This window comes from Schistocerca americana, chromosome 2 (genome assembly GCF_021461395.2).
Source record: "Schistocerca americana isolate TAMUIC-IGC-003095 chromosome 2, iqSchAmer2.1, whole genome shotgun sequence".
NCBI classification, from domain to species: domain Eukaryota; kingdom Metazoa; phylum Arthropoda; class Insecta; order Orthoptera; family Acrididae; genus Schistocerca; species Schistocerca americana.
In genome coordinates this window covers 21,154,823-21,173,336 of record NC_060120.1, presented here as the reverse complement: position 1 = coordinate 21,173,336, position 18,514 = coordinate 21,154,823, and the positions used below count along the sequence as shown (strand labels likewise).

The 18,514-nt window shown below is 45.3% G+C and overlaps 1 non-coding gene across 1 annotated transcript; it reads left to right on the top strand.

Annotated features, from left to right (window-relative positions):
- Nucleotides 1–1,218: 1,218 nt before the first annotated feature.
- Trnat-cgu lies at nt 1,219–1,292 on the top strand. Its single transcript has one exon. It is a non-coding gene; the product is annotated as a tRNA-Thr (tRNA).
- Nucleotides 1,293–18,514: the final 17,222 nt, after the last annotated feature.

The following is an 18,514-nucleotide window of genomic DNA, read 5'->3' as shown; positions in this document are numbered from 1 at the left end:
TCAATGTGGGACGTACAACTAACTTATGTGTTAGGACAGCGTGGTTTGGCGTTTGCTTAAAGAACTAAATGGCCTGCAGCGCTTCTCCTGGGCTCGTGACCATATTGGTTGGACAGGAAAACTGCGGCCTGGTCGGAGGAATCCCGATTTCAGTTGGTAACAGCTTATGGAAAGGTTCGAGTGTGGCGCAGACCCCACGAATCTATGCACCCACATTGTTAACAAGGCACTGTGGAAGCTGGTGGTGGCTCTAGAATCGTGTGGCCTCTGTTCACAAGGAATCGATTTGGTCCTCTTGCCCAACTGAACCGATCATTGACCGGAAATGGACCGAGCGAGGTGGCTCAGTGGTTAGCACACTCTACTCGCATTCGGGAGGACGACGGTTCAAGCCCGCGTCCGGCCGTCCTGATTTAGGTTTTCCGTGATTTCCGCAATGCCGTGAGTGATTAGCCGAGCGGTCTCAGGCGCTGCAGTCATGGACTGTGAGGCTGGTCCCAGTGGAGGTTCGAGTCCTCCCTCGGGCACTGGTGTGTGTGTTTGTCCTTAGGATAATTTAGGTTAAGTAGTGTGTAAGCTTACGGACTGATGACCTTAGCAGTTAAGTCGCATAAGATTTCACACACATTTAATTTTATATACGAAGACAGTAAATAGTTCTCGAAATAACAGTTACTGTTGATGACCGTGCAGCTTTTCCCTGGAATAAATGATGACTAACTGACAACCTCAGCTGCCGACAGGTGTTGTTATACCTCGATGTGGACAGCTGAAAATGTGTGCCCCGACCGGGACTCGAACCCGGGATCTCCTGCTTACATGGCAGACGCTCTATCCATCTGAACCACCGAGGACACAGATGAATAGCGCGATATCGAGGTATAACAACAACACCTGTCGGCAGCTGAGGTTGTCAGTTAGTCATCATTTATTCCAGGGAAAAGCTGCACGGTCATCAACAGTAACTGTTCTTTCAAGAACTAGTTACCGTCTTCGTATATATAGTTAAAGGCTACCTAGCCATTGACCTTCGTCTGTGCGAATGCGCACAGGTTGCCCAAACTCTTACGGGAATCGCCAAAGCGTGCGCGAGTAATGAGTGGGTGGGCAAGTGTCTATAAGGTGCAATGCGTACGTAGAATTGTGGACAGTTGGGAATGTGAGTCTCACGGGAAGCGTGCAACGGATAAGTCCCTGCAGTCGCGCTATTCATCTGTGTCCTCGGTGGCTCAGATGGATAGAGCGTCTGCCACGTGAGCAGGAGATCCCGGGTTCGAGTCCCGGTCGGGGCACACATTTTCAGCTGTCCACATCGAGGTACAACAACAACACCTGTCGGCAGCTGAGGTTGTCAGTTAGTCATCATACATTTAATTTTAATTTTTCTCCAAGTCGCTTCAGACAAATGCCGGGATGGTTCCTTTGAAGGGGCACGGCCGACTTCCTTGCCAATCTTTCCGTAATCCGATGGCATCGATGACTTAGCTATTTGGTCTATTCCTCCAAATCAACTAACCAACCAGCCAACAGGAAATTGTATCTTCGGATACTCTGAGACCATTTGCATCCATTAATGGAGTTGGTGTTCCCAATCAACGCGGAAGTATTGTGGATGACAACGCGTTATGTCTCCGGGCCACAATTATTCGCGATTGGTTTGATTTCACCACCCAGATCGCCCCACATGAACCCAATCGAACACATATGAGACATAATCAAGAGATCAGTGCGGGCACAAAATCCTGCACCGGTGACACCTTCGCAATCAACGATGGATGTAGTGGCTGCATGGCTCAGTATTTCTGCAGCGGACTTCCAACGACTTGTTGAGCCCATGCCGCGTTGAGTTGCTGCACTTCGCCGGACAAAAAGTCGTAAACGGTGTTAGGATTTACCTCAAGACTTTTATCACCTCAGTGGAATTAATGCCGTAAACGTAGAGAGTAGAAAGCACACGATGCTAGAGGTAAAAAAAGAGTCTAGTAAACATAGGTCCGAAAATGTATGCCTTCGATAGTTTGAAACATATCTCTTGTATTGCCAGCTATTTGCTTTCCAGTGAAAAGCCCGAAGCGAAAGGAAAAAAAGCGCATATGACACCTGTATACAAGGAAGATAAAAGAACAGACACGAATAATTACCGACCAATATCCCTAACATCGGTTCGCCACAGAATTCTTGAACATATTCTCAGTTCGAATATTTATTGAAACCACCACCAGTTTCGGGATTTTAAAATGCCATCCTCCGGTGCATGAAACTGTGACTTATACCTGAAGAAGGGATTTGAGAAATCCGGAAACCAGTCGTGGTTTCAATAAATAATTAGTACAACTGAAACGGATGACTCTAAATTAATTATCACGCCTCACTTGCGGATATCCAGCGTACCAAAGTACTGCTCAAGTGGTTATGATTTCCACCTCGTTGTGGTAAACGAATACATCGAAGCAATTCGGAGGCGGGCTGCTAGATTTGTTACCGGTAGTTTCGATCAGCACACGGAGATATTCCGAGGACGCAAATGGGAATACCTGGAGGGAAGACGGTGCTCTTTCTGCGAGGCACTATAGCGCAAATGTAGAGAACCAGCATTTGTGGCCGACGGTAAAAAGATTGTGCTGCCACCAACGTACATTCTGCGTAAGAACCATGAAGATTCGATAAGAGGAATTAGGCCTCGTACAGGGGCTTTTAAACAATCGTTTTTTTTCCTTCCTTCTACTTGCGAATGGATTAGGAAGGGAAATAACGAGTAACGGTACAAGGTATCCTCCACCATGCACCGTACGGTAGTTTGCGGAGTATGAATGTAGATGTAAAAGAAAAGAATGTTCAATAAACATGGGCTGTAAACTTCATACCTTAACAGCTATGAGCACTTGTTCATCTTCTCTGAGATGAAACACCACGCATTCATGTGACTGATTCCCTCAATGGGCCACGAATCCACCACCCTTAATGCTGATGCAAAATTACGTTCGACCTCCTGCGGGAATCTCGAACCAGCTAGCATGGAGGGCGTGGCCGGGAATGCGGGTGGGTGGCGCTCGGTGGGAGAGCGGGGCGGTGGGAGAGGAGTGCCGAGGTGGTCGCAGGGGTTAACGCGGCTGCCTAGCAAGCAGGAGATGCCGGGCTCAGATCCCTGTCCACCACACATTTTCACTCGTCGCCGCTGATTCCGTATCAATTCCCGATGCAGATGATATAAATAATTCCTTCCCTTTCCTTTCCTTTCTTCCCACCTCCACCTCGAATTTACATAATTTGTATCACAGCTACGAATCCCGCGTTTTGTCTGGTGTTTCAGACAGTGCGGCGGCGCCGTTCTTTCCGTCCCTTTACGACGAACCTGCACCTACCTGTGAATATTGCCTCAGCAGATCATCAGCAGGAAAGCCGAGTGAAACCTACTGTACTTCGACGTGAACCAGTCTGCAATTTTTAAGTCACTAATTTACGTTTCGGGAGAAAGTTTTCATACAAATGAAAGTTTGAAAATTTTGTCCTCAGTTAATATATTCTGAAACTTAAGTGAACAAGTATCACTGCCAAGCCCGTGCTAGTCTTAACACAGTCACTCATAATCCCTTTCACCCACGTTAGCAAGTTTGTGGTGATGCATTTCCCTAAAATGTAATAGCTACAAAAATACCGATTGTTTTTGATTGAGAATGCTCGCCAAATATTAAGTCTGTGGGTACCAAATGCAGTCCCAGTTTTTTGCCACCGACCTGCTCAATACGCCACGCGGAATGTATGTCTTTTTTCGTCACAAAATTCACTTAAAAATTCCGAAATTTCTACACACACATCGGAATAATTATGCCGTCACTATCCAACACTTTTGATATATGAAACACTGCTAGATCCGGCAACTTATCGTTTCCATCGGAACTACTACTGCACACGTCCGAACTGTTTCATGGCTACGCTCCCACTCTTCTCTAGAATACTCTAAGTCTTCTCTACTAGCAGAGAAAGGCGCGCGAAGAATATTGCTTTACCATTGGTCAGTTTACTCAACAGCCAATAGCAAAACAACATTCTCCCGCGTCAATCCGCGCTTTTCATCAATAACCAATCGCAAAATAGTAAACCTAACGACTGCACTTTTTACCGACGTAATTATCTAATATGCTGAAGTTTTGCTTATACATAAAGTTACTTACTATTGTTATTTATACCTGAATTAACTTTCCCTTTACCATAAACGTACTTTACAAATCTATTCTACAAAAATCCCCTTTGTTCATATCCATACTTCTTCGAAATGTTCCCACACTAAATCCTACTAAAATCTATTCTACAAAAATCCCCTTTGTTCATATCCATACTCCTTCGAAATGTTCCCACACTAAATCCTACTACATAACTCGTTAATTGTTTGATCTTAAACCACACTCGCGCATCATTCATGCTGCTAAAATACATTTATAACATTTTACATACACAAAAAGAAATAATAACACTTTATGAAAATACTAGAACAGTTTATGAAAAACATTCTATTACTTTAGTGCACTCTAGTGGGCACAAAAGAAACTAAAATCACAGTCCCCCTATCCAATATTGTCCTCTATCAGCTGATACATAAACTACGTGCGCGTCCAGTCTCGCGTCACCATCTGTTGCTATCCAGCTCTGAGACACATCTACCACTTAACTGCCTCCAAGGCAGGTTCGTTGTACGGCGCTACGCCTCAACAGTTCCGAAAGAACAGACACCACGCTTTCATGTAATATCTAAATTTATTGTTGCTTACATTAGTTGTTCGAAAAAACATGGAACATCTAACGTAAACAACAAGGTGAACCAACGGCTGAAGACGAATCAATCGGTTAGAAACCGGTAATTTCCCTATTTGTGTAAATAAATAGAATTATTAAAAGTGGGTGGCTACTGGTTTCTTCTTTGCAAGAATGAACTTGTAAATGCTTTCTTATCTGCAGACAGTTACAAATAGCGTGATCTGCAGTGCACAGGTTCCTGCGTAATAATTTGCGACTATGGGCTGTTATTTTCACAGATGCTGCTAAAGTACGGTACGCCTTGCGAACCCACTCTGTCTCCAAGATAGCCAAATAATAATGTAAAACGAAAATCTCCTGCAGCGGACGTACTGCATCAAACCCGGAGGCTGGTACTGTAATGTAATGATGGCAACATTTTACAATTACAGATGTCCTTTGAGCGGATAAAGCCTAATGTCGTAGTGATTTCCGGGGACTGGCTCATTTCGCAATCGTCCAGTTAATTGCGAAGCTGACACCAGACAGCTAAAACTGCTGGCCAGGACCTCATTCTTGGCTGCGATCTGATAGAGGATGGATGTGCCCAAAATGATATCCAGGGTTGGCTGAGAATAAGATTCATGGAAGTGTGTTGGCACAGATGGATGAGTCTCTAGGATTATCTCTGTAAACAGTCGAATGAATATCATTTATCTACCTGTTGTATTACTTCCAATAGATTTCTTCTTCTTTCGTAAGTATAATAAATTTACTTTAATTAAATGTCGAAGAAAGTATCGTACCTCAGCTTCTCTCACGGTATGAGAGTATCATCATAGCCTGTAAGTTACAAACGCTTCAAATGGCTCTGAGCACTATGGGACTTAACATCTGAGGTCATCAGTCCCATGGACGTAGAACTACTTGAACCTAACTAACCCACGGACATCACACACATCCATGCCCGAGGCAGAATTCGAACCTGAGACCGTACCAGCAGCGTGGTTCCGCACTGAAGCGCCTAGAACCGCTCGACCCCAGCAGCCGGACTGTATGTTACCCCAGTTGATAATATATGATTAGGAAAGTTAAGTCGCTGATTTGACACAGACATGAAGGGCGGCAGAACTTATTTCTTTTCTAGGTACTAAAGCGCAGTGGTGACTGCAACCCTGTTATTCAATTCATAATATATTTTTCTCATGTTTCAGACTTACTAGCCGATACGCAGCAGGGCATTAGTTAAATAGTAAACTGTACAAGCTGTGGGACAATGCGGAAATGAAACGATGGTGCCGAATTAATAAAGGGGCTTACGCTCTGAAGGTCAATACTTAAGCAACCATCCATAAATTCCGAATAACACCACACTTGACGACACTGCCATATTCTCCGTATCTTCTGGGCGACGAAGGAGGACGGATAAAGAACTCAGCAGCAGGAACGGCAAGTCAGCCAAGGTGAGCATAGAATCGGCAACTAAACTGCAGCCACCAAGATAAGAAACGTGGAATAGGAGCAATTTCTCGATAAAAAATTAAGAGTTATAAATTACGAAACTTTTTGGTGCGGTAAGAAGATTTTTTATGGATGCAGTGACCCGTGTATTCGCAAGTTTGACTGGTTTTATGTTTTTCAAACGCAACATTATAAATGCCAACGCACACTCGTTGAATGAAGATTTTGTTGTGATACAAGAATTGCTTTTTACGTCCTTTTTGCTTAAGGTGTTCTTGACGTCTATCTGTTCTGTATCAGATACCGATTAGAATAAATTTAAGTTGCGTGAGAAGAATAACAATAGGCAGTATACTGAGTGTCTTTTGTCAATGTTAAGTTGTAAATGAGAGTGTTTAGTAATCATAGAAAGGAGTTATATTCCAATCCTGTGGCGTAGCATGGAATTTTGCTGACATTGTGGTTGGACGCGTTACCCTTATAACAGATACGATCACATCTGAGGATAGCGCGTAGCGAACCGAAGCTGGTCATTTAAAAAAAAAATCAGTGCAATCAAGAGGGAATACAAGAATATTATTTTAACGAGTCAGTGCGGATTTACTCTTGTCCAGAGACATTGTCAATTTTTGCAAATGAAGAAATTAATTGCATTACGTTGAGGTAACCTCCTTAGAGAGTCCATATGAATGGCTATTCTGAGGCGTAGCAGAGCCAACTGTTGGGGCCAGAGAGGCTGATGCATTCGGTAGATAATGATTGTGATGATCTCACTCTGACCGATTCGAATGGATTAGGCGGTGTTCTGTGTGTGCTGCAAGAGTTACGCAATGCGCAGGAGGAGAGGCGTAGGTTGGTCGCAGAAATTCCGGTGAACGGTTAAGCAGAGCCTGACTCACGCTCTAAAGGCACTCGCAATAGGAACGAAATGAGACAGCTTTTGACAAACACTGAAAAGGAAGTACAGGGTGTGGCAACAGAAAAAATGTTCAAATGTGTGTGAAATCTTATGGTACTTAACTGCTAAGGTCATCACTCCCCAAGCTTACACACTACTTAACCGAAATTATCCTAAGGACAAACACACACACCCATGCCCGAGGGAGGACTCGAACCTCCGTCGGGACCAGCCGCACAGTCCATGACTGCAGCGCCTTAGACCGTGGCAACAGACTGCGGCCGAAACCGTTGTCTGCCATGGAATAAATGTTCTTGAAGGAAATAAAAGAACAGGCCCAACTCAGTGGGCATACTTTGTAATTGCTATCCGTAATAGAAAAATCTGAAGAAGTCGAATCTCGGGCAGAAGAACGAGTTAGTGAGATGACGGATGAGAAAGACTAAGTGATAGAGAAAGGGTATTGATGTGTCGACAGAAGTGCCGACACAGTGTTATTTTGAGGGGGCCGATATGCACGCTATAATCTCCCGCAGAATATCGTGAAGTTTGAAACAGGACGCTCAATAAATGCTATAAAGAAAAGTACGTTGCTTTTGGAATACTTAACTTTAATCTATCCTTGTTGTATACATCGTTCTTGTTGAGACATGCTCTAGACGATAATTATCAATTGCTATGTAAAGCTAATGGCGCCTTGCTAGGTCGTAGCCATGGACTTAGCTGAAGGCTATTCTAACTATCTGCTCGGCTAATGAGCGATGCTTCGTCAGTGTAGTCGCTAGCAATGTCGTCCGTACAACTGGGGCGAGTCCTAGTCCGTATCTCGAGACCTGCCTTGTGGTGGCGCTCGGTCTGCGATCACACAGTGGCGACACGCGGGTCCGACATGTACTAATGGACCGCGGCCGATTTAAAGCTACCACCTAGCAAGTGTGGTGTCTGGCGGTGACACCACAGGTATCCATAAGCATCTCGCAATTACAGGGGAAGGAGATGAACGTACTGATGTCAGAAAGAAGCGCGATCATGTGACTGGAAGTGCTAGTCGGAAATGGCAAGTCAGGAGTGAGATGAGCATGTGTGAATCGTGGGTGGGAGCGGTAGATTTTGGCCAATCTACACTTCGTTACATTTATTAAATAATTCGCGGATATAATGCCGAAAAATTGGAGGGACGAAAGTTTTCAAGAAGGAGCCTTTTGTGGGGAATGAGAGTGACAGAACTTTGACAGACATTTAATGATTCTGAAACTAGATTTCTGAACGAATTCTGCTCATCGCAAAGTGGAGTCGTATTAAGCGGGGTCGACCGTTTGATAGGAACACTGGCATGAGTACGCCAAGCTCCTATAACAAAACCATGACCAATGCTTCTGACAGAGGCTTTTCGTCCCGGGAAATTAACTGTACTAATTAAAATAACGTTTCTGAAAGAAGTGAAGAAGTGTTTGATAGCCATTCGAAGAAGTGATACGGAAGGTTTTTAGAAAAAGCTCTAGACAGTCTTGGTACACTGCCGAGATGATAGCACCGTAAACAACACGCCAAAGAACGGGAAATGAGCAGAGAGTGTACATAGAGTTCAACAAGTCTGTCTTCACTCTGTGAAAATTACCAAATTTGGGGGAGGAAACGAAATGAACAGCTGAACGAACCTGTGTGCGTTATCGCGTTACAGAGACGAGGTGGGCCAAAAGAGCGGCCCAGAAGAACGGAAGAAGTGCAAGAGGTCGCATTTCAACCTAAGGATAACAGGGACTGACCAGGAACGCGAAGAGAAAAAGGACCGTACCGAAACCAGGTGCTGAATTATCACGAATAGTTGTGTGAAAAACTATTGTCGGAAGACAGAACGAAAGAAACTGAGAAATACAAAACAGAAGTTGCTCGTTTCCTTGCCCATAACTGCCCGCATCTCGTGGTCGTGCGGTAGCGTTCTCGCTTCCCACGCCCGGGTTCCCGGGTTCGATTCCCGGCGGGGTCAGGGATTTTCTCTGCCTCGTGATGGCTGGGTGTTGTGTGCTGTCCTTAGGTTAGTTAGGTTTAAGTAGTTCTAAGTTCTAGGGGACTGATGACCATAGATGTTAAGTCCCATAGTGCTCAGAGCCATTTGAACCATTTTTTTTTGCCCATAACTGATCATTTTGATGAGATGGAGACAGACGTCTTGGACACCACCATACTGTCATGCAGTGAAACATCTTGTAGTAACATCGGTAGAACATTACGTAGGAAATCAGCATACATTGCACCATTTAGATTGCCATCGATAAAATGTAGGCCAATTATCCTTCCTCCCATAATTCCGCACTATACATTAACCCGCCAAGGTCGCCGATGTTCCACTTGTCGCAGCCATCGTGGATTTTCCGTTGCCCAATACTGCATATTATGCCGGTTTACGTTGCCGCTGTTGGTGAATGACGCTTCGTCGCTAAATAGAACGCGTGCAAAAAATCTGTCATCGTCCCGTAATTTTTCTTGTGCCCAGCCAGTGGCAGAACTGTACACGACGTTCAAAGTCGTCGACAAGCAATTCCTGGTGCACAGAAATATGGTACCGGTGCAGTCGATGTTGATGTAGCATTCTCAACACCGACGTTTTTGAGATTCCCGACTCTCGCGCAATTTGTCTGCTACTGATATGCGGATTAGCCGCGACAGCAGCTAAAACACCTACATGGGCATAATCATTTGTTGCAGGCCGTGGTTCACGTTTCACATGTGGCTGAACACTTCCTGTTTCCTTAAATATCGTGACTATCCGGCGAACAGTCCGGACACTTGGATGATGCCGTCCAGGGTACCGAGCAGCATACATAGCACACGCCCGTTGGGCATTTTGATCACAATAGCCATACATCAACACGATATCGACCTTTTCCGCAATTGGTAAACGGTCCATTTTAACACGGGTAATGTATCATGAGGCAAATACCGTCCGCACTGGCGGAATGTTACGTGAGACCACGTACTTACACGTTTGTGACTATTACAGCGAGATGTATCACAAAGCGAAAAAAGTGGTCCAACTAAAACACTCATATTTCTTTGCGTACTGCAAGAATATGTAATTAAAAAAAATGGGGATACCTATTTAAAAAACGCAGTTGATATCCGTTTGACCTATGGCAGCGCCATCTAGCGGGCCAACCATAGCGCCATCTGGTTTCCCCCATCAAGCTAGACAAGTTGCGGACTTTGTAGTTTTTTCGTTTGACGCTTATTTCGTGAGATATTTGGCCCGGTCACTATCAATGGACCACCCTGAATACATCACGTTCTAGCGAACTGATGTCAAAATCTTATATTTCTGTAATAACGGAATGCAGTTGTAACCGGGTACGTATATGAAATGTACGGCGCATGCACCCTCTACCGGCAGGAAGAACACTGTTGGAAACATCTTCGAGCAAACTCCCGCTGCCCCGGCCGCTGCTGCAGCGCCTGAACCCCGAGTGCAAGACCTCCCGCGCACGCCGCGCCGCAGCCGCCTCCGCTAACGCAATTTATTCCCGCATTCGGGTGCGGTGCGCCACCGTAGGCGCGCCGCTCTTCAGTAATTCACACAGCAGGTCCCGCGAAACACGACCGGAATTAATTAAATGCGTGGGAAGAGGGGGCGTGTTTTTCGTTTTTGCTCAGTGAAACAAAGCTTCATTAAATAAATGTTTGCGCATATAATAAAATTCTAAAGAGAGACAACGTACGAATATGAAATTAGGCCGAACCGTTATGTGTCTGTGCACTGCTCAGTTATTTCATTTGCGGCTCTAATCTCCCTGCTCCAAAAACCGTCAGCCACACCTCTTTAAAATGTAATCCGCATTTTTTAAAGGATTAATTGTTTAAAGATAATAGACCACTGATAAAAGTTGGGACAGACTCTCCGCCTTACTGCTGTCTGGTAAGACTGAGCCACCTATAAAACCGATAATGCGTCACGAAAATGTTGAAAGTAGAGCAATGTTAATTTTGGTGCGTGTCGACACCACTCTCAGTTTACTCTTCGAAACTTACGAGGCACCAGCAGACGATCGCAAAGATTGTAGCTAATAGTTCCACAAAATTTCGGGCGATCTGCCGGATGTTTGCAACTTCCTGCCACAATATTTCGGCGCAGAGTCTTATGGCCGTCTTCAGGTGATACTGGCGAAAACTCCCTGAGTTCTGGTATTTAAGGCCCCTCCGGCACATGCGTGATAGATTCACTTGTCGATGAGCGCGTTCCATTCTGCTGCGTTGCGCGCCCTCCGTGGTGAAAACTCGCCGCATCGATGTCAATTCGATTTTCTTCGTGCGGTTCCATCACAGACCTACGCCGGCTACGGAGGACACAGAGTTTTTCGACAATTGCATTCCATGCCGAATTGAATTGGTAACCGCCGTCACGATTAATAAAAGACTCGTTGTCAGACAGCCGTATTTCCACGGATTCGTTAATAATAGAACTCCAAAAGTTAGACGTATCGGCCACAATTTTTGTCTCATTGTAATTCATGGCATGACCAGCGGAAATACAGTGTTCGGCGATGGCAGACTTACAAGGCTGAAGAAGGCGAGTGTGCCGCTGATGTTCTACAGTGCGACAACGTCCTGTGTTGACAAGAGCTACACCGTCGAAGAGCAACATCTCGGCTATGGGGAGGGCAGTCCTCCGGAACTTGCGAGCAAACCAGGATACAGTTCTGCTTCAATCGGACAAAGGTAATGCCACTGTTTTAATGCAACGGGAGGTCTATATTAATAAGATTAATGTTTTATTAAGCGACTCAACATATCGCCGAATAGATAAGGATCCTACAACCCGAGTGGTGAGGAAAACAGCAGAACTTCTGACTAACAGCTCTTTACCAAAGGAGGTAATTAAGAAACTAAAGCCAAATAGTTCATTTCCACCTAGGCTATATGGATTGCCGAATATCCACAAGGTTAACGTGTCATTACGTCCATTTGTTAGTAATATTGGAGCAGCCACTTACGACTTAGCAAAGTATTTGGCGTCTTTGCGCGTTTCGTCACAGGGTTATTTGGTAACCGTGATAGCGTTACGGAGATGTTTAACAAACTCAAGTGGCAGACTCTGCAGGAGAGGCGCTCTGCATCGCGGTGTAGCATGCTCGCCAGGTTTCGAGAGGGTGCGTTTCTGGATTAGGTATCTAATATATTGCTTCTACATCTACATTTATACTCCGCAAGCCACCCAAAGGTGTGTGGCGGAGGGCATTTTACGTGCCACTGTCATTACCTCCCTTTCCTGTTCCAGTCGCGTATGGTTCGCGGGAAGAACGACTGTCTGAAAGCCTCCGTGCGCGCTCTAATCTCTCTAATTTTACATTCGTGATCTCCTCGGGAGGTATAAGTAGGGGGAAGCAATATATTCGATACCTCATCCAGAAACGCACCCTCTCGAAACCTGGCGAGCAAGCTACACCGCGATGCAGAGCGCCTCTCTTGCAGAGTCTGCCACTTGAGTTTGCTAAACATCTCCGTAACGCTATCACGGTTACCAAATAACCCTGTGACGAAACGCGCCGCTCTTCTTTGGATCTTCTCTACCTCCTCCGTCAAACCGATCTGGTACGGATCCCACACTGATGAGCAATACTCAAGTATAAGTCGAACGAGTGTTTTGTAAGCCACCTCCTTTGTTGATGGACTACATTCTCTAAACACTCTCCCAATGAATCTCAACCTGGTACCCGCCTTACCAACAATTAATTTTATATGATCATTCCACTTCAAATCGTTCCGCACGCATACTCCCAGATATTTTACAGAAGTAACTGCTACCAGTGTTTGTTCCGCTATCATATAATCATACAATAAAGGATCCTTCTTTCTATGTATTCGCAATACATTACATTTGTCTATGTTAAGGGACAGTTGCCACTCCCTGCACCAAGTGCCTATCCGCTGCAGATCTTCCTGCATTTCGCTACAATTTTCTATTGCTGCAACTTCTCTGTATACAACAGCATCATCCGCGAAAAGCCGCATGGAACTTCCGACACTATCTACTAGGTCATTTATATATATTTTGAAAAGCAATGGTCCCATAACACTCCCCTGTGGCACGCCAGAGGTTACTTTAACGTATGTAGACGTCTCTCCATTGATAACAACATGCTGTGTCTTCCCCTTACTTATACCTCCCGAGGAGATCACGAATGTAAAATTAGAGAGATTAGAGCGCGCATGGAGGCTTTCAGACAGTCGTTCTTCCCGCGAACCATACGCGACTGGAACAGGAAAGGGAGGTAATGACAGTGGCACGTAAAGTGCCCTCCGCCACACACCTTTGGGTGGCTTGCGGAGTATAAATGCAGATGTAGATGTAGATGTAGACCAATGGTAGAAAAGTGTCCACATCACATAAAGAATTCTAGCGATTTTATCAGTAGACTTAAGTTATTGAAGCTGAAAAGTCATGACTTGTTGGTTAGTTTTGACGTAGTTTCACTTTTTACAAATGTACCTCTTGTGAACTCACTACATTTCATTGGCAATAGGTTTGGAGCACACTCTCTCCTCTACATATTTTTTATTTAACAACGAGGTTTATGAGCAATCAGACGGTGTCGCCATGGGGAGTCCTTTATGTCCCCTGGTGGCCAATCTTTTTATGGAAGATTCTGAGGAGCGAGCACTTGCCTCAGCCACTTTTAAATCAACAGTATTTTGGCGATATGTTAATGATACTTTTATAGTGTGGCCTCATGGTTTGGATCGTCTGCGAGAGTCCATACAACATCTGAACTCCATACACGAAACTATAAAATTTATTATGGAGTTAGAGAAGGAGGGTTGCTTGCCGTTTTTAGACGTATTAGTGCGACCTAAGAACGATGGCACACTTAGTCATTCGGTATATAGAAAGCCCATTCACACAGACCTTTACTTGCAAGCCGCTAATTGCCACCATCCGGCATAAACGATCGGTATTTTGAAGACATTGATTCACTGAGCCCACGTTATCTCTGACACCGATAGTTTGCAAAAGGAAGTGGAGCACCTGCAGACTGTATTTCTGAAGAATGGGTGCTCGTCCAAGCAAGTGGAGAGAGCGTTGCAGGCCTGTAAACGACGGAACAAAGAAAAGGTTCAAATGGCTCTGAGCACTATGGGACTTAACTTCTGTGGTCATCAGTCCCCTAGAACTTAGAACTACTTAAACCTAACTAACCTAAGGACATCACACACATCCATGCCCGAGGCAGGATTCGAACCTGCGACCGTAGCAGTCCCGCGGTTCCGGACTGCGCGCCTAGAACCACTAGACCACCGCGGCCGGCAACAAAGAAGAAGAGGCTTTTAAAACGACTGCCTGTTTACCATATATTGGTAATATTTCAACGCACATAGGCGGAATACCAAGAAAATATAAATTGAAAGCAATCTTACGTCCTCCTGCAAAAATTTCGTCGTTGTTGGGATCTGTCACAAAAGGCAGGTGTTTACAGGATTCCGTGTGAATGCGGCAAATGTTATATAGCGCAAACGACGCGTACTGTTCAGGATCGCATTGTCGGAGTTTTCGCCAGTATCACCTGAAGACGGCCAAAGGACTCTGCGCCGAAATATTGTGGCAGGAAGTTGCAAACATTTAGTGGAACAATATGTACGCCTGGGAAGTTTTAAATCACGCATTGTAGCTAATACTTAATAGCGTAATAGTGAAAGGGCATAATACAAAAAGGAAGAAATGTCGTAGAAGGTGATGAAAAATTTGGACACTCATTAATTATGAACTTTCTTTAAAATATTTTTATTTTGTTTTTAAATGGTAATATTTTATATTAGGCTTTACCGCGACTTCCACATCCGTAAATGTCACAATTAACAAAATGTTTCGGGTTATTTTGCCGTATTCGAAAGGATTTCACATTTAAACCGAACCTTTCGTCCCCATCTGCGGACGACGGTGTCAAGAACCTACGATTCCCCATGAAACTTTCCTCTGCAGATGAAGACGAAATGTTGGATTTAAATGTGGAATCCATTCGACCTCGGCATAATGTTCCGGATAATTTGGGTAATTTATGGATGTCCATGCTATTGCATTGACGAAGAACTTCAGATGATGATATACTGTATACGAGAAAAAGTACCGCCACAGCTGTAACTTGAGAATATCTTTATTGTCTCAGGTGAATAGTATCGGCGGCACATTACCGCCATCCTCTGGTCCCACCACTTCCAAAAGAGTATTGCATTTCCTTGGCTCATTTATTGTAGAGTTCTTGTTACTGACGACGGCCAGTTCCCGTCAGATCACTGAAGTTAAGCGCTGTCGGCACTTGGATGGGTGACCATTAGGGCCGTCATGTGCTGTTGCCATTTTTCGGGGTGCACTCAGCCTCGTGATGCCAATTGAGGAGCTACTCGACCGAATAGTAGCGGCTCCGATCAGAGAAAACCATCATAACGACCGGGAGAGCGGTGTGCTGACCACTCGCCTCTACTTTCCGCATCCTCAGCTGAGGATGACACGGCAGTCGGATGGTCCCGACGGGCCACTTGTGGCCTGAAGACGGAGTGCTTTGTTACTAGTTCACGTGAGCAAGCTTTCCTCAGAAGCCTCTACTCGGCATCGTGTCGTCTTTCTCAGTCTCTCTCTCTCTTCTCCCTCTCTCTTTCTCCCTCTCCCACCCTTCCTCTGGTTTCTCTGGTTCTTGACTTCTCTGAGCTCAAAAAAAAAAAAAAAAAAAAGTAAATATCGAAGGAAGGTAGATCAAGGTTTAGAGTCCTGTCGACATCAAGATCATTAGAGACGGAGCACACGCTCGGAATGTTTCAGGGATAGGAGAGGAAATCTTTCAAAGGAACCATCCCGGTATTTTCCCGGAGACATTTGGGGAAATCACGGAAGTCCTAAATCTTTACGGCCGGAAGAGGAACTGAACCATCGCCCTTCCGAATTCGCGTCCGGTGTCCCAGCCACTGCGCCAATAAGTATCGAACCTCGCCAGTCCACAAGGTAGAAACCAAGAAATGCTTTAATATCACTGGCACGCTCTGATAACCTTTATCCGCACCGTTTCAGCTACTGGGAAGCTTTCCACGAGCCGGGGCTGCAGCAGGACGCTTCAGTTTGCCGAGAACAAAAGGCCTCAGCGGCGTTTTTACGGAGCGCGTGAAAGAGGCAGCGATTTGCGCGAGAGACGGTCGTTGCTCCCAAGGCGCTTTACTTTTCGCCACATATCAGTTTTATGTGCGTCATATTTACTGGCGGATTGGAAGTGTCTCCTGTATAGGCCATTGAGGGCCGTTATGGCTCCATGCGTCTTCATTGCCGGCTCGCGGCCCGCAGATACCGGCTGTGCCCAAAGAGTGAGCCCCAGGCACGCGCCACGCCGCCCCCACAACTAACTGAGTCTGCAACACTGCACAGCACGGCACTGTGCGCGCACATCCCGTCCAGCTAGGGCACACTACACAGCGCGCGCCTTGGGCACGAGTTCAATCCATCCAACACGACTACAGGGTCCATTTACTTTCAAGAAATCTTGAAATATTGCTATCTACAAAAATCACTTGCTAACAAGTGTAACAATTCAATTCCGCTGGAAGGGCCTTTGAACTACGTTCTGTTTTTAGCCATTAGCCTTTCTATTACTTTCATGATGCCTTGTACTTCCTTCTGCCGCATACAAACCATTTTTATTTCTATGTACAAGAGCATATTGAAAATTAAAGCTTTTTAAATAAAACAAACATTATTAACATTCTACACAGAGCGTTCAAAAAGTTTTGCAAAGTCGACTCTAGTTTTTTGTGAACATACTTGGAACATTTAGCTATACATTGAGCCTACTCAGTGTAACCTCCATCAGCCGTGATGTATCTGGCCCAACGTTCTTTCCATGATGTAAATGCACTTTGGTAAAGTTCTGGGCATTGACTTTTACATCATCGCTTGACACAGGTTCAAATGGCTCTCAGCACTATGGGATTTAACTCCTGAGGTCATCAGTCCCCTAGAACTTAGAACTACTTAAACCTAATTAACCGAAGGACATCACACACATCCATTCCCGAGGCAGGATTCGAACCTGCGATCGTAGCGGTCGCGCGATTCCAGACTGTAGCGCCTAGAACCTTCGGCCACCCCGACCGGCCCTTGACACAGGAAGTAAGGTCTTCCTCACTATCAGAAGTTATACCGCGCAGGTGGGCCTTCAGACGACCAAAGAGGTAAAAATCAGACGGAACCAAGACCGGACTGTAGGGAGGATGAGGAACAATTTTCCAACCCATTTTCCTGATTTTCTCCTGCGCCATAAGGGCTGTATGGGGTTTGGCATTGTCATGGTGTAGTCTGATGAGATGACCCTGAAGCTGTGGTCTGTGGGTCTTGATGGCACATCGCAGCTTGTCCAATGACAAACAGTAACGGTCGCGGTTAATTGTGGAGCCTGGTTCCAAAAAGTCAATGAGAATTACACCGCACTGATCCCAGAAGAAGGAGGCCATCACCTTTGAGCCTGCTGTTCGTGAAAATTTTGGTTTCTTCTTTCGAGGGGAGCCCGGATGACGCCACCCCATGGACTGGGATTTGCTCTCAGGTTCGTACAAAAACAACCATGTTTCATCCTGGGTAAAGACGCCGTCAAAACGCTGTTTCCACTCTTCAGTAAAGGTCTTCATGAGACCCTCGCACTCATTCTTCCTCATCGTTTTCACTTCTCTTGTCAATAACCTGGGCACCCAACGTGCACAGATTTTTCTGCACCCTAGTGACTCTACCAGTGATACCACACTACCCAATGACAAACGAGTCATTTCAGCAAGCTGTCGTGTCGTCGCACATCATTTTGGATGATTTGATCAATGGTCTCCTTATTCACATCACTCACTGTCATCGATGGTCTACAGCATCGTGGATTGTCCAGTAGAGAGAAATCACCTTCTTTAAGCCTCTGCAACCACCGCTGGATATTGCAGCGATCCACTATGTCGTCCCCATAAACAGGGAGCAACTTCCTGTGAATCGATGTGGCAGAGTCATCGCCAGTCTTGAAGAGGAACTCCAACACCGACCATTGTCGCAACCTGACATCTTCTTGACGGTCCATTATGGCTCACCTGTAACTAAAAGAAAATACTTTTATACACCAACTTATAGCTAAATGGTCCAAGTATGTTCACAAAAAAATTCATTCTATTCCTGCAAAAAATTTAAAAATGTAGAGGCGACTCGCCAAAACTTTTTGAACGCCCTTTGTCAACATACTCACGCTGCCGACGAACATGTTTCTCCCTAAGTGAAATCAGTTTGTTGAGAACGTCGCTGTAGAATGTTTGGCTTGTTGGCAGAGCCACAACCTCAGCTCTGCTTGCACCGCTTCAGCACCGTCAAAGTGAAGTTCTCAGAGGTGTTCTTTAAGTTTTGGAAACAGGTGAAAATCGGATGCGGCT